This window comes from Aegilops tauschii, chromosome 2, assembly GCF_002575655.3.
Source record: "Aegilops tauschii subsp. strangulata cultivar AL8/78 chromosome 2, Aet v6.0, whole genome shotgun sequence".
In the NCBI taxonomy this organism is placed as follows: Eukaryota; Viridiplantae; Streptophyta; class Magnoliopsida; order Poales; family Poaceae; genus Aegilops; species Aegilops tauschii.
The window spans coordinates 104,053,611-104,070,539 of NC_053036.3; positions in this window are offsets into that span (position 1 = coordinate 104,053,611).

Genomic DNA, 16,929 nt, shown 5'->3' on the forward strand with positions numbered 1-16,929 from the left:
CGCCACTGTCGCCGCCGCCACCACCACCGCGACAGAATCCAGGTGGACTGCGCTGGGAGTCAACCATGAGGATTTTCGCTGCAGGATTGTTGCTCTCGCACTCGGAAAGCATATCCGAGTGGCCGGTCGGCAGATCAAACAACCCATAGAGAGATTCCTTGAGCTCAATCGCTGCGATTTGGGGGTGGTCGACTGACAAGCCACCGCATATTTCACCCACCACTAGAGCCGCGAACAACCAGATCGCTTGTGGCGGCGGACAGCGGGGAGTGTTGGGGATATAACTACTGGGTATGACCCACCCAGGAGGGGCCGGGTCATGCCACTGGCGGCTTAAGATGAAAAGGCCCAAGAAGACGTGAAGATGGTGGTTCATAGAGCAAGCTTATTGAATGCTCAAGACCCGGGGACGACTTGAGGCCCACGGGTGTGAGCCGCCATATGTTTGACTTGTATTGTAAGGCCAGCTTAATTAGATACCGAGCGGGACACGTCTTGTATGAGCCGGCTGGGACTTTGTAAGCCGCCGGGCATCAACCTGTGTATATAAAGGGGTGACCCGGTGGCGGGTTAACTCAAGAAAAAACTCATCGAGAACTAGAGCAAGCGTATTCACACCCTGGTAATCGAAACCCTAGCAATACAACCTAAAGCAGGAGTAGGCTTTTACCTCGTTGAGAGGGGCCAAACCTGGGTAAACTCTCTATGTCCTTTGTCCCGTTTAACCCCTCCAAGCTAACCTAGCTGTGATAGCTCAGCACCTAAGTCCTTTTGCTAGGGCATCTGTCGTGTTAAGTCCACGACAGCTGGCACCCACCATGGGGCCCGCGCACGGTGGTTTCGATTTCTTGAAGGGCAGCTTCACAAGGATCAAGGGATACGCCGTTGGCCGGATGACCAAAAGCCACCGCGGCAAGCTCTACATCGACGACGCTGGCTGGGGCCCCGAGGCTGGCTCAATTGAGTACGGGTACCGGGTCCCCTTCGGTGGAATCCATGTCTTCATCGGCAAGATCGGCGAGTCAGAGCCTGAGCCGGACACCTGCACCGACATCATCGAGACGGCTTAGCGTGCACGACCCGCCAAGGTTCAACCCGCCGTGAAGCACGCTTTTGTGGGTTTTACTCAAGGAGTGGATCTTGAGGAAGGATCTGTGTCTGGTGGAATGACAGCCATCTACTCTGGTGATGAGTCCTCAACCGGCGAGACCGATTCCATATATCAATTGCAAGATGGTGGGCTTGGGGGCTGTTCCGATGGCGACAGTATTCTGGACCCTATGAGCCGCCGAACCGGGTTGCGATCTTCATGGTTGGCACACAACCAGTGCTCGATTCGACAACTGCTGCGACCATGACTTCCAGTTCAACGGCTGCGGCAACGGCCGGAGCAAGCGCTCGGCGCGCCCGCCGGCTCAAATTTTGACTGAGCTTTTGGACGCTTTGGCTATGTTAATGGGGGCAGAGGTAACCCCAGAGACTCAAGCACAGCACAAGGTGGATGTCACGAAGCTGCAAGATGGAATAGCTCAAGCCAAGGAAGAACTTGCTGCTGAGAACGCTAGGATGGCGACAGAGCGAGCTGCTTTGTTCGCATAGTCACAACGGATCCAGGCAGAGTCATTCCGGCTCACCTTGGATTACAACGCTTCGAACTCTATTATGAGGAGGAGGCACCAGACCCGTCTACCCACAGAGTTTGAGGATAGGAACCTTTTCAACACACCTGGGGCAGGAACCAATGACGCGCCCGCGGTAAAACGGGTCGTTGAGGCGCCCGTGACCGGAGCACCGGTTCAGCCACGTGCTGCACACCCGCCTCGTTTGAACTTGACCCCGCCTCAGCAAGTACCAACACTGTCGGGTCAGTATTCTAACCCTCTGGACAATATGATCGCCACGGCTACACGATTGGCGGCACTCCCTGTTGAAGGCTAGTCACCAGCTGTGATGGAGATACGGAGAGCTTCTTCAGACAGCGATGGCACAACAGGCGGCGTATTTGTACAGCCGTGAGCGGATTTATTCAACCCCTCGTCAAAGCCGAAGCTACAATAAGCATATTGAGTCACCGGCGTTTTCAAGTAGTGAGCGGCACCGTAATAGCCCCGTAGGCATGACCCGCCGCGTGCGGATAACAATGATCAAGCTTTGGTGGATCAGGGCAGGGCACATCGAGAGGCTGAGCTGGCGGCTTACTTGGCGGCTCAACAACAATCTCTGGTTTACCCATCGGTGTCTGTGGAGGCAGGAGTAACCTCTAGCACCCTTGGTGTGCCGTGCTTAGTGTCGGCTTTGCGTAATGAGTGCTTGCCCAAGGATTTTAAGGGCCCCCGCAAGGTGCCTAATTACTTGGCAGATCAGCCCCCAGAGGCCTGGATTGAGAGCTATGGCCATGGAGATGTTGGATGTTAGTGATGCTGCATGTGCTAAATACTTCACCATCATGTTGGATGGGCTGGCACGCACTTGGCTGAAAGGATTGCCCCCTAGCTCCATCAGGTCATGGGCTGAATTGAAGACGCGTTTTATCCAAAATTTCAAAGACACATGCAAGCAGCCTATGTCGATTCTTGATTTAGACTCTTGCGTATAGGGTGAGGGCGAGTCAACAACCAATTGGGTGCGCTGGATCTCGGCCGTTATCCACTCATCGGACAATATCACCACCGGGTCAGCTATCCTGATGTTGGAGAAGAATTACCGATTCCTTCCTCTTAAGCAGAAGCTGGAGCGGCTTAAGCGCCACTGCAATGATATGGGAGAGCTCATGGTGGCTCTCATCAAATACGCTGATTCTGAAAGTACTAAGGACCCTGAGTCTGATGAGGAGAAGGCTGAAAAGGGAAAGAAGAACGGCAATGCCAAGGGGCAGCAACACAATACGACGGGTCAAGGTGACAACGGTAAGCGCAAAGCCGATAGCAGTTTAGATTTTGTGGCTCACACCAATACGCAGAATAATAATCAACATCGCAAGGGGAAGTCATCAGTGCTCTGGTTTGGTGGGCCAAAGTTCAACCTTGAGGCGATGATGAATCAGCCTTGCCCAAAGCACGGTACGCAAGAGAAGCCGGCTAGCCATTTGTGGAAGGATTGCTTCATCATGTGGGAGTATCGAAATTCCAGTTTTTTCTAGAAAAATCATGGCTCGCATGGCGGCTCAGGATCCGGCTCACACGGACCTGGTTTTGGGGTGGCGGCTCAAGCTCCGGGTTTCAGGGCCAAGGCAGTCAAGGTGGTTTTAATCAGGAACCTAGTCAAGGGAATCAGCGGCAACAGACTGGTTATGAGAGTAATCCGAAGCAGCTGAATAGTGGTCAATATCATGTGTTTATCACGAGCTTATGCAAACGAGACCAGAAGATTCATAAGCGGGCAGTAAACACGGTTGAGCCGGCGGTTCCATGATACTTGCGATGGTGTGAACATCCTATTGTATGGAGCCGTGAGGATCACCCGCCCTGGGTTGACAATCTGGGTCAATTGGCTTTGGTGGTTGCGCCTCAGGTTGGAGGGTACAAGTTTACTAAGGTGCTCATGGATGGAGGCAGCAACATCAATATCCTTTACTATGATACTTTTCACCGTGTGAGTTTAACTGACAAAGATCTTAAGCCGTCTTCTACTGTTTTTCATGGGGTGGTGCGTGGTAAGTCGGCGTACCTGGTGGGTAAGATAGCTTTGTAAGTAGCCTTTGGCGATGATCATGATTACAAAGCTGAGACATTGACTTTTGAAGTAGTCAAGATCGAGAGCCCTTATCACGCCCTATTTGGACGGCCGACTTATGCTAAATTCATGGCACAACCTTGTTATGTTTATCTATAGCTTAAGATGCCGGGTTGTAAGGGCACTATCACAGTACATGGCAATTGGAAGATAGCTTTGGAGTGTGAAGAGGGCGATGCTGCTTATGCTGAGTCTGTTTGTGCAACAAAGGAGTTGAAGTTCTACAAAGATAATGTTGACCCGGCAGATATGACACCTTTGAAAAAGCCAACCAAAGAGCATGACCCCTTGTTGAAGTTTAAGTCGGCAGATGACACTAAGCTCGTTGATTTTGTTCCTGGTGACTCATCCAAGCATTTCAGTATCAGTGCTAATATGGATCCAAAATAGGAAAGCACGCTCATCGAGTTCATCCATGAGAGCCGGGTCATCTTTGCATGGAAACCTTCAGACATGCCAGGTGTATCGAGGGAACTCGCTGAGCACACTCTCAATGTTGATCCGAAGTTTAAACCGATCAAGCAATTCCTTCGTTGTTTTAATGAAAAGAGGCGTAAGGCCATTGGTGAAGAAGTGGCCCAGCTCTTGGTGGCTGGGTTCATCATTGAAGTTTTCCATCCTGAATGGTTGGCTAACCCGGTGCAGGTACTTAATAAAAATAGCACCTGGCGCATGTGCGTGGATTACACAGATCTTAATAAGGCCTATCCAGCTGATCCTTCTGCTCTCCCTCGTATTGATAGGATCATTGATGCTACGACAGATTGTGAGCATTTGAGTTTCCTGGATGCTTATTCTGGTTATCATCAGATCAAGATGGCAGTTAAGGACCAGGAGAAGACAGCTTTCATCACTCCTTTAGGAGCCTTCTGCTATGTGTCTATGCCTTTAAGCCAGTTTATAAGCCGTTTGGGTGAAAAGGCTTTAAGCCGGTTTATAAGCCGTTTGGGCGAAAAGGCTATCCCTCTACATCAGATGATGAAGAAAACAGATCACTTTATCTGGAGTGATGCTGCCAATCAGGTGTTTGAGGCGTTGAAGAAGTAGTTGGCTGAGCCGCCGATCCTTGCAGCTCCTATTGATAAGGAGCCCTTGTTATTATATGTAGATGCTAATAGCAGAGCCGTCAGTGTAGCGGTTGTTGTGTAAAGGAAATAATCAGGCAAGGAACATCCGGTTCAGTGGCCGGTTTACTATGTCAGTGAGGTACTCATTGAATCTAAGCAGAGATACCCACATTGGCAGAAGTTGGTTTATGGAGTGTTCATGGCTAGTCGTAAGATAAAGCACCTTAGTCATCCCATCATTGTGGTCAGTTCTGCTCCCTTAGGGGATATTATTCAAAACAGAGAGGCCACGGGTCGGGTGGCCAAGTGGGCCATTGAGCTTGGACCCCATGGTTTGAATACATGCCTCGGACAGCTATCAAGTCTCAATCACTTGTGGATTTTATCAATGACTGGACAGATCTGCAGATGCCTGAGGAGAAGCCGGATAACACATATTGGACTATTCATTTTGATGGATCCAGGCAGTTAGAAGGCTCGGGGGCTGGAGTTATTTTGACTTCCCCATGAAATGATAAATTTTGTTATGTCTTAAGGTTGATGTTCCCTTGTACTAACAATGTAGCTGAGTATGAAGCCTTGCTCCATGGTCTTCGGATGGCTAAAGAGATGAATCTAAGCCGGGTGAGGTGTTTTGGCGACGCAGATTTGGTGGCTCGGCAAGTTTCAGGAACTTGGGATTCCAAGGATCCACTCATGGTGGCTTATCGAGAAGTTGATGCTATTGCTGGCCATTTAAAGGGCTATCAAGTAAAACATGTTGATCGCAGGAAAAGTGAGGCAGCTGATGCTTTAAGCTGGCTGCGGTCCCAGCGTAAGATTGTACCACCTAATGTTTTCCTTGATATTTTGCATAACCCTTCAGTGAAATTGCCTACGGAGGAAGATCTTGCTGTTCCTGACCCGGAGGCCCAGTTGGTGGCGGCTCTTCATGCTATTCCTGACTGGACAGTTCCATATTTGGTTTATAGGACCCGTGGTGAGTTACTGATGACCCACAAGTATAGCGGATCTATGGTAGTCCTTTCGATAAATAAGAGTGTCGAACCCAACGAAGGAAATGATAAGCGGTTTCCAGCAAGGTATTCTCTTCAAGCACTGAAATTATAGGTAACAGATAGTTTTGTGATAAGATAATTTGTAACAAGCAACAAGTAACAAAAGTAAATAAAGTGCAGCAAGGTGGCCCAATCCTTTTTGTAGCAAAGGACAAGCCTGGACAAACTCTTATATGGAGGAAAACGCTCCCGAGGACACATGGGAATTATCGTCAAGCTAGTTTTCATCACGTTCATATGATTCGCGTTCGGTACTTTGATAATTTGATATGTGGGTGGACCGGTGCTTGGGTGTTGTCCTTACTTGGACAAGCATCCCACTTATGATTAACCCCTATTGCAAGCATCCGCAACTACAAAAGAAGTATTAAGGTAAACCTAACCATAGCATGAAACATATGGATCCAAATCAGCCCCTTATGAAGCAACGCATAAACTAGGGTTTAAGCTTCTGTCACTCTAGCAACCCATCATCTACTTATTACTTCCCAATGCCTTCCTCTAGGCCTAAATAATGGTGAAGTGTCATGTAGTCAACGTTCACATAACACCACGAGAGGAGAGACAACATACATCTTATCAAAATATCGAACGAATACCAAATTCACATGACTACTGATAGCAAGACTTCTCCCATGCCCTCAGGAACAAACGTAACTACTCATAAAGCATATTCATGTTCATAATCAGAGGAGTATTAATATGCATATAGGATCTGAACATATGATCTTCCACCAAATAAACCAACTAGCATCAACTACAAGGACTAATCAACACTACTAGCAACCTACAGGTACCAATCGTGGATTAGAGACAAGAATTGGATACAAGAGATGAACTAGGGTTTGAGAGGAGATGGTGCTGGTGAAGATGTGGATGGAGATTGGCCCCCTCCCTATGAGAGGAGCGTTGGTGATGACGATGGCGATGATTTCCTCCTCCCGGAGGGAAGTGTCCCCGGCAGAACAGCTCCGCCAGAGTCCTAGATTGGTTCCGCCAAGGTTCCGCCTCGTGGTGGCGGAGTCTCATCCCGAAAGCTTGCTTATGATTTTTCTTCGGACGAAAGACTTCATATAGCAGAAGATGGGCACCGAAGGGCCAACAGGGGGCCCACGAGGCAGGTGGGTGCGCCCAGGGGGTAGGGCGCGCCCCCCACCCTCGTGGCCAGGGTGTGGGCCCCCTCTGGTATTTCTTCCACTCGGTATTTTTTATTATTTCCAAAAACAATTTCCGTGGAGTTTCAGGACTTCTTGAGTTGTGCAGAATAGGTCTCTAATATTTGCTCCTTTTCCAGCCCAGAATTCGAGCTGCCGGCATTCTCCCTCCTTATGTAAACCTTGTAAAATAAGAGAGAATAGGCATAAGTATTGTGACATAATGTGTAATAACAGCCCATAATGCAATAAATATCGATATAAAAGCATGATCCAAAATGGACGTATCAACTCCCCCAAGCTTAGACCTCGCTTGTCCTCAAGCGGAAGCCGATAACGATAAATATGTCCACATGTTTAGAGGTAGAGGTGTCGATAAAATAAAATACGGACATGAGGGCATCATGATCATTCTTATAACAACAACATATATGGATATTGTCATATGATTTCTTATGCTCGAGTAATAATCTATTCACAAAGTCAAGTATGAATCAGAAACTTTATTGAGAACTAACAAATTATAATCTCAGTCATTGAAGCAATTGCAATTTATCATAACATAAGAAAGAGTCTAAGTCAGAGCTTTTTAGCAAGCCCACATACTCAACTATCATTTAACCTTCCACAATTGCTAACACTCACGCAATACTTGTGGTTACAGAGTATTAATCGGACACAGAGAAAGATAGGGGCTTATAGTTTCGCCTCCCAACCTTTTACCTCAAGGGTAATGTCAACAATAATAGTTCATGCTAACTTACATCCAATTAGATATATATGTCAGGATCTTTCCAACACACTGTGCTTGCCAAAGGATAAAATGTAAAAAGGAAAGGTGAAGATCACCATGACTCTTGCATAAGGTAGAAGATAAAAGAAAAAGATAGGCCCTTCGCAGAGTGAAGCAGAGGTTGCCATGTGCTTTTATGGTTGGATGCACAAAATCTTAATGCGAAAGAACGTCACTTTATATTGCCACTTGTGATATGGACCTTTATTATGCAGTCCGTCGCTTTTATTTCTTCCACATCACAAGATGGTATAAAGCTTATTTCCTCCACACCAATCAATCATACATATTTAGAGAGCAATTTTTATTGCTTGCACCGATGACAGCTTACTTGAAGGATTTTACTCAATCCATAGGTAGATATGTGGTGGACTCTCATGGCAAAACTGGGTTTAAGGGTTTTTGGAAGCACAAGTAGTATCTCTACTTAGTGCAAAGAATTTGTCTAGCATGAGGGGGAAAGGCAAACTCAACATGTTGGATGATCCATGACAATATACTTTATCTCAGATATAAGAAAACATAACCCATTACGTTGTCTTCCTTGTCCAACATCAACTCTTTGGCATGCCATATTTTAATGAGTGCTCACAATCATAAAAGATGTCCAAGATATTGTATTTATATGTGAAACCTCTCTTTCTTTATTACTTCCTATTAATTGCAACGATGACCAAAACTATGTTTGCCAACTCTAAACAACTTTTAATCATCATACTCTTTATATGTGAAGTCGTTACTCTCCATAAGATCAATATGATCTCTTTTTATTTCTTTTTATTCTTTTCTCTTTTCTTTTATTCACTCAAGATCATGGCAAAGTAATCAAGCCCTTGACTCAACACTAATCTTTATTATATAGCTCACGGACTCGATTACATAGAGGGATCATAAAGCAAAACTCAAAACTAGATCATACTAAAACTTTTATTCTACTAGATCAAGATAATACTAAAAGGATCGAACTAAGAAAGACGGTAAAGATAGGAGATGTGGTGGTGATACGATACCGGGGCACCTCCCCCAAGCTTGGCAGTTGCCAAGAGGAGTGCCCATACCCATGCGATTATGTCTCCCTTGCTGGTGAGGAAGGTGGTGGAGTTGTTGATGATGTGAGCTTGTCGTCCATCTTCCAAGGCATAGGCTCACGATCATAGAAGGATGACTCAGATCTGCAGCCAAACTCATCCTCTTGAATCTATATTCATACTCACAGTTTTGGTTTTGCAGGTCATAGATTTGGGACTGGAGGTGCTCGATCTTCTCGTGAAGCTTGAAGATGGTCTCCCCAATGTTCTTGCCATCCAGCTTGTGGTTGTTGGTGAACTCCACGATCATCATGTGGTTGGAGTTGAGTCCACGTTCCACCATCCCCTAGCACTTGAAAAGTTGTTGCTCCATTGCTTCGAGCCTCGTCTCCACGCTTCCGGTCCCCTTCGGTCCCTCAACATCGCGAATGTGCAGCAACCCATCACGCATCTCAATGGTTTGAGGGTGTCGCAGCACCTCCGCGAGGTAAGGGTTGATGACCTTCTCGAAGAACTTGTCCTTGGGGGCGCTTGAAGACGTCATGATGATCTAGATCTGTCAGGAAAATAGCTCGAAACGAAAATAGAGGATATTTGCGTGATACAGGAGTCAAAACCTTCGGGAGATTATATAATGAATTTTTACCGACCAAAATACGTAACGTGCAAGAAAACGAAGTCCGGAGAGCGCACGAGGTGCCCACGAGGCAGGGGCGCGCCCAGGGGGGTAAGGCGCGCCCTCCACCCTCGTGGAGGCCTCGTGTCCTTCCCGGACTGCTTCTTATTTTTCTATTTTTCTAAATATTCCAAAACAGAGAAAAATTGCCATTAGAACTGTTTTGGAGTCGGTTTACATACCGTACCACATACCTATTCCTTTTCGGAGTCTGAAATGTTCCGGAAAGTGTCTCTTATGTATTCCTCCGGGGTTACAGTTTCAATAACATTGGTTTCAACATTTATAGGATTACCTGAAATATAATGTTTAATTCTTTGACCGTTCACCACCTTCGGATTTGTGCCTTCGAAGTTGTTGATTTTTATGGCACCAGAATGATAGACCTCCTCGATAACGTAAGGACCTTCCCATTTAGAGAGAGGTTTCCCTGCAAAAAATCTTAGACGAGAGTTGTATAGCAATACATAATCACCTACATTAAATCATGCTTTTGTATCCTTTTGTCATGCCATCTTTTAACTTTTTCTTTAAACAACTTGGCATTCTCATAGGCTTGGGTTCTCCATTCATCAAGTGAGCTGATGTCGAATAACCTCTTCTCACCGGCAAGTTTAAGATCATAGTTGAGCTCTTTAATAGCCCAATATGCCTTATGTTCTTGTTTGAGAGGTAAGTGACATGCTTTTCCATAAACCATTTTATACGGAGACATACCCATAGGATTTTTATATGCAGTTCTATAGGCCCATAATGCATCATCAAGTTTCTTGGACCAATTATTTCTAGATCTATTAACAGTCTTTTGCAAAATTAATTTAAGCTCTCTATTACTCAATTCTACTTGAACACTAGACTGTGGGTGATACAGAGATGCAATTCTGTGATTAACATCATACTTAGCAAGCATTTTACGAAAGGCACCATGAATAAAATGTGAACCACCATCAGTCATTAAATATCTAGGGACTCCAAACCTCGGAAAAATAACTTCTTTAAGCATCTTAATAGAAGTGTTATGATCAGCACTACTAGTTGGAATAGCTTCTACCCACTTAGTAACGTAATCAACAACAACTAAAATATGTGTATACCCATTAGAGGCAGGAAACAGTCCCATATAATCAAAGCCCCAAACATCAAATGGTTCAATAACAAGTGAATAATTCATAGGCATTTCTTGACGTCTACTAATATTACCAATTCTTTGACATTCATCACAAGATAAGACAAACTTACGAGCATCCTTGAAGAGAGTAGGCGAATAAAAACCGGGTTGCAATACCTTATGTGCAGTTCTATCTTCCAGCGTGGTGTCCTCCATAAGCCTCAGAGTGACACTTGCGTAGGATCTGTTCCAGTTCATGCTCAGGTACACAACGCCTAATAACACCATCTACTCCTTCTTTATAAAGATGTGGGTCATCCCAGAAGTAATGTCTTAAATCATAGAAAAACTTTTTCTTTTGTTGGTATGTGAAACTAGGTGGTATAAATTTACCAAGAATGTAATTAGCATAATCAGCATACCATGGAGTAGTACGAGAAGCATTTATGACATTTAGTTGTTCATCAGGAAAGCTATCATCAATAGGTAGTGGATCATCAAGAACATTTTCTAACCTAGACAAGTTGTCTGCAACGAGGTTCTCAGCTCCCTTTCTATCAATAATATGCAAATCAAATTCTTGTAGCAAGAGAACCCATCTAATAAGTCTAGGTTTAGCATCTTTCTTTTCCATAAGATATTTGATAGCGGCATGATCAGTGTGAATAGTTACTTTAGAATCAACAATATAAGGTCTGAACTTATCACAAGCAAATACAACTGCTAAGAATTCTTTTTCAGTAGTAGCATAATTTCTCTGAGCATTGTCTAGAGTTTTACTAGCATATTGAATAACATTTAATTTCTTATCAACTCTTTGCCCTAGAACAGCACCTACAACATAATCACTAGCATCACACATAATTTCAAAGGGTAAATTCCAATTAGGTGGCTGAATAATAGGTGCAGAAATCAATGCTTTATTAAGTATTTCAAATGCTTCTACACAACCATCATCAAAGACAAATGGTATATCTTTTTGTAATAGATTAGTCAGAGGCCGAGAAATTTTGAGAAGTCCTTAATGAACCTCCTATAAAATCCGGCGTGACCGAGGAAACTTCTTATACCTTTGATGTCCTTGGGACATGTCATCTTTTCAGTAGCATCAACTTTAGCTTTATCAACTTCAATACCTCTTTCATAAATTTTATGCCCCAAGACAATACCTTCATTAACCATAAAGTGGCACTTCTCCCAATTCAAGACAAGGTTAGTTTCTTTACATCTCTGCAAAACTCGATCAAGGTTGCTTAAGCAATCATCAAAAGAGGATCCATAAACGGAAAAATCGTCCATGAAAACCTCACAGATCTTTTCACAAAAGTCAAATAATATAGCCATCATGCATCTTTGAAAGGTAGCAGGTGCATTACATAAACCAAAAGGCATACATCTATAACCAAAAGTACCGAAAGGACAAGTAAATGTGGTCTTAGCTTGGTTATCAGCTGACACGGGTATTTGAGAGAAACCAGAATAACCATCTAGAAAGAAAAAATGTGTATGTTTGGATAATCTTTCTAGCATTTGATCAATAAAAGGTAAGGGGTAATGATCTTTTTTAATAGCTTTATTTAATTTGCGGAAATCAATTACCATCCTATAACCTGTAATAATTCTTTGCGGAATCAATTCATCTTTATCATTAGGAATGACAGTAATACCTCCCTTCTTGGGGACGCAATGGACATGACTTACCCACTGACTATCAACAACGGGATAGATTATACCTACCTCAAGGAGCTTTAGTATTACCTTTCTTACCACTTCTTTCATTTTAGGATTTAGCCGTCGTTGATGATCAATAACTGGTTTGGCATCTTTCTCCAAATTTATTTTGTGTTGACATAGAGTAGGACTAATGCCCTTAAGATCATCAAGAGTATATCCAATGGCAGCACGGTGCTTCTTCAGAGTTTTCAATAATTTTTCTTCCTCCTTCTCTGGGTGGAGGAGGATCCCCTAAGATTTCAACAGGCAAGTTGTGTTTCAGAATAGGTCCCTGTTTATAGAACACTTCATCTATTTCCCTTATTTCATTCATAAACATATCATTTTCATGGTCTAGCAAATATTGTTCTAAAGGATCACTAGGAGGTACGGCAATAGAAGCAAGACCAATAATTTCATCTTTACTAGGCAATTCCTCTTCATGGTGTTGTCTACGAAATTTAGAGAAATTAAACAAATGAGACATATCACCTAAACCAATTGTAGCAACATCCTTTTTGAAGTCTATCCTAGCATTGACAGTGTTTAAGAAGGGTCTACCAAATATAATGGGACAGAAGCTATCTTGTGGGGAACCAAGAACAAGAAAATCAGCAGGATATTTAGTTTTCCCACACAAGACTTCAACATCTCTAACAATCCCAATTGGTGAAATAGTATCTCTATTGGCAAGTTTAATTGTGATATCAATATCTTCTAACTCAGCAGGTGAAATATCATGCATAATTTCTTTGTATAATTCAATAGGTATTGCACTAACACTAGCACCCATATCACACAAGCCATGATAACAATGATCTCCTATTTTAACAGAAATAACAGGCATGCCTACCACAGGTCTATGTTTATCTTTAGCACAAGGTTTGGGAATTCTAGTAGTTTCATCACGGAAATTAATAACATGCCCATCTATATTATCAGACAAGAGATCTTTAACAATAGCAATATTAGGTTCAACTTTAATTTGCTCAGGAGGTGTATAAGTTCTAATATTGCTTTTACAGACCACAGTTGAAGCTTTAGCATGATCCTTTATCCTAACAGGGAAAGGTGGTTTCTCAACATAAGAAGTAGGAACAATAGGATCATTATAGGTGATAGTCTTTTCTTCAACTTTAATAGGTGCAGCTACTTTTACTTCTATGGGAGGATGATATTTAAACCACTTCTCCTTAGGGAGATTAATATGAGCAGCAAAAGATTCACAAAAAGAAGCTACTATCTCAGAGTCAAGTCCATATTTAGTGCTAAATTTATGGAAAACATCGGTATCCATAAAAGATTTAACACAATCAAACTTAGGTGTCATACCTGACTCCTTACCTTAGTCGAGATCCCAATCTTCAGAGTTGCGTTTAATTCTTTCTAATAAATCCCATTTGAATTCAATAGTCTTCATCATAAAAGAGCCACCACAAGAAGTATCGAGCATGGTGCGATTATTATCAGAAAGCCGAGCTGAAATTTTTTGAATAATCATTTCTCTTGAGAGATCATGATTGGGGCATGAATATAACATTGATTTAAGCCTCCCCCAAGCTTGAGCGATGCTTTCTCCTTTGTGAGGCCAAAAATTATATATATAATTGCCATCACGATGAACAAGATGCATAGGATAAAATTTCTGATGAAATTCCAATTTCAATCATTTGTAGTTCCATGACCCCGTATCATCACATAGCCTATACCATGTCAATGCATCTCCCTTCAAAGATAAAGGGAAGACCTTCTTCTTAATAACATCACCGGGTATACCTGCAAGCTTAAATAATCCACAAACTTCATCCATATAGATTAGGTGCTCATCAAGATGCTTTGTTCGGTCTCCTGCAAAAGGATTAGCTAGCAGTTTTTCTAACATACCCGAAGGAATTTCGAAGTAGACATTTTCATTTTCAGTAGGTTTAGTAGGTTGAGGAGAAACTCTTTGCTCCACTGGTCGGGGTGAAGATACCCCGAACAAGCCCCTCAGAGGATTACTTTCCATAGTAACAAGTGACAATAAATTTCAGCACACTATATAAATTTTTCATTACCAAATTCCACCTACCAAAGGCGCTTCACTCCCCGGCAATGGCGCCAGAAAAGAGTCTTGATGACCAACAAGTATAGGGGATCTATCGTAGTCCTTTCGATAAGTAAGAGTGTCGAACCCAACGAGGAGCAGACGGAAATGATAAGCGGTTTTCAGCAAGGTATTCTCTGCAAGCACTGAAATTATAGGTAACAGATAGTTTTGTGATAAGATAATTTATAACGAGCAACAAGTAACAAAAGTAAATAAAGTGCAACAAGGTGGCCCAATCCTTTTTGTAGCAAAGGACAAGCCTGGACATACTCTTATATGAAGTAAAACGCTCCCGAAGACACATGGGAATTATCGTCAAGCTAGTTTTCATCACGTTCATATGATTCGCGTTTGGTACTTTGATAATTTGATATGTGGGTGGACCGGTGCTTGGGTGTTGTCACTACTTGGACAAGCATCCCACTTATGATTAACCCCTATTGCAAGCATCCGCAACTACAAAAGAAATATTAAGGTAAACCTAACCATAGCATGAAACATATGGATCCAAATCAGCCCCTTACGGAGCAACGCATAAACTAGGGTTTAAGCTTCTGTCACTCTAGCAACCCATCATCTACTTATTACTTCCCAATGCCTTCCTCTAGGCCCAAATAATGGTGAAGTGTCATGTAGTCGACGTTCACATAACACCACTAGAGGATAGACAACATACATCTTATCAAAATATCGAACGAATACCAAATTCACATGACTACTAATAGCAAGACTTCTCCCATGTCCTCAGGAACAAATGTAACTACTCACAAAGCATATTCATGTTCATAATCAGATGAGTATTAATATGCATATAGGATCTGAACATATGATCTTCCACCAAATAAACCAACTAGCATCAACTACAAGGAGTAATCAACACTACTAGCAACCTACAGGTACCAATCCCGGACTTAGAGACAAGAATTGGATACAAGAGATGAACTAGGGTTTGAGAGGAGATGGTGCTGGTGAAGATGTGGATGGGGATTGGCCCCCTTCCGATGAGAGGAGTGTTGGTGATGACGATGGTGATGATTTCCCCCTCCCGGAGGGAAGTGTCCCCGGCAGAACAGCTCCGCCAGAGCCCTAGATTGGTTCCGCCAAGGTTCCGCCTCGTGGCAGCGGTGTCTTGTCCCAAAAGCTTGCTTATGATTTTTCTTCGGACGAAAGACTTCATATAGCAGAAGATGGGCACCGAAGGGCCAACAGGGGGGCCACGAAGCAGGGGGCGCGCCTAGGGGGGTAGGGCGCGCCCCCCACCCTCGTGGCCAGGGTGTGGGCCCCCTCTGGTATTTCTTCCGCTCAGTATTTTTCATTATTTCCAAAAACAACTTCCGTGGAGTTTCAGGGCTTTTGGAGTTGTGTAGAATAGGTCTCTAATATTTGCTCCTTTTCCAGCCCAGAATTCTAGCTGCCGGCATTCTCCCTCCTTATGTAAACCTTGTAAAATAAGAGAGAATAGGCATAAGTATTGTGACATAATGTGTAATAACATCCCATAATGCAATAAATATCGGTATAAAAGCATGATGCAAAATGGACGTATCAGTTACCTAAAGATGAAAATTTAGCCAGGCAGATAACCCGGCGGTCTAAGTCAATGATTATTGTCAATGGAGGGTTGCACCGATGCAGTGTCACGGGGGCTTTTCAGCATTGTGTTTCTCCTGAGGAGGGCCGTGAGATTCTACGAGAGATTCATGAAGGAGATTGTGGCCATCATGCCGGTTCTAAGTCTCTCATGGCTAAGGCTTTTTGTCATGGGTTTATTGGCTGACGGCTCATGCTGATGCAGAGGATTTGGTTAGCAAGTGTGATGTTTGTCAGAAATTTTCAAGACAAGCTAATGTGCCGGCTCAAGAATTGAGGATGATTCCAATTACTTGGCCGTTTGTAGTCTGGGGGCTGGATATGGTTGGACCTTTTAAAAGATCCAAGGACAAAAAGACTCACCTCTTGGTGGGGGTTGACAAGTTTACAAAGTGGGTTGAGGCAGAGCCGGTCAGCAAGTGTGACGCGGCAACAACGGTTCAATTCATCAAAAAGGTGATTTTTTGTTTTGGCTACGCTCACAGCATCATAACTGATAATGGCACTAATCTATCTAAGGGTGCTATGAAAGAATTCTGTCAACAAGAGCATATTTGTCTTGATGTTTCATCAGTGGCTCATCCCAAGTCCAATCACTACTGCAGGTTGCTGCTAACGCGACACTACAATCAGAGACGCTTCGACGAAACTGTGTGCAATGCATTAATCGCGAACAGTGGTGTAAAAAAACTGTCAAAAAGGCGCAAAACATTTGCGATGGAGGATGCATCAAACACGGTTCAGATTTTAGTTGTGTGTGCGATGTAGGGCATACGGTTCAGTTCAATTAACTGTTTGCGATGAGGAGGAACAAAAGAAACGGGCAGCCAGATGGAGGTGTGTGCGATATACAGCATACGGTTCACTCGGATGGACTATTTGTGATTAGGCAACACAAAAGAAACGGTCAGCCAGATCAAC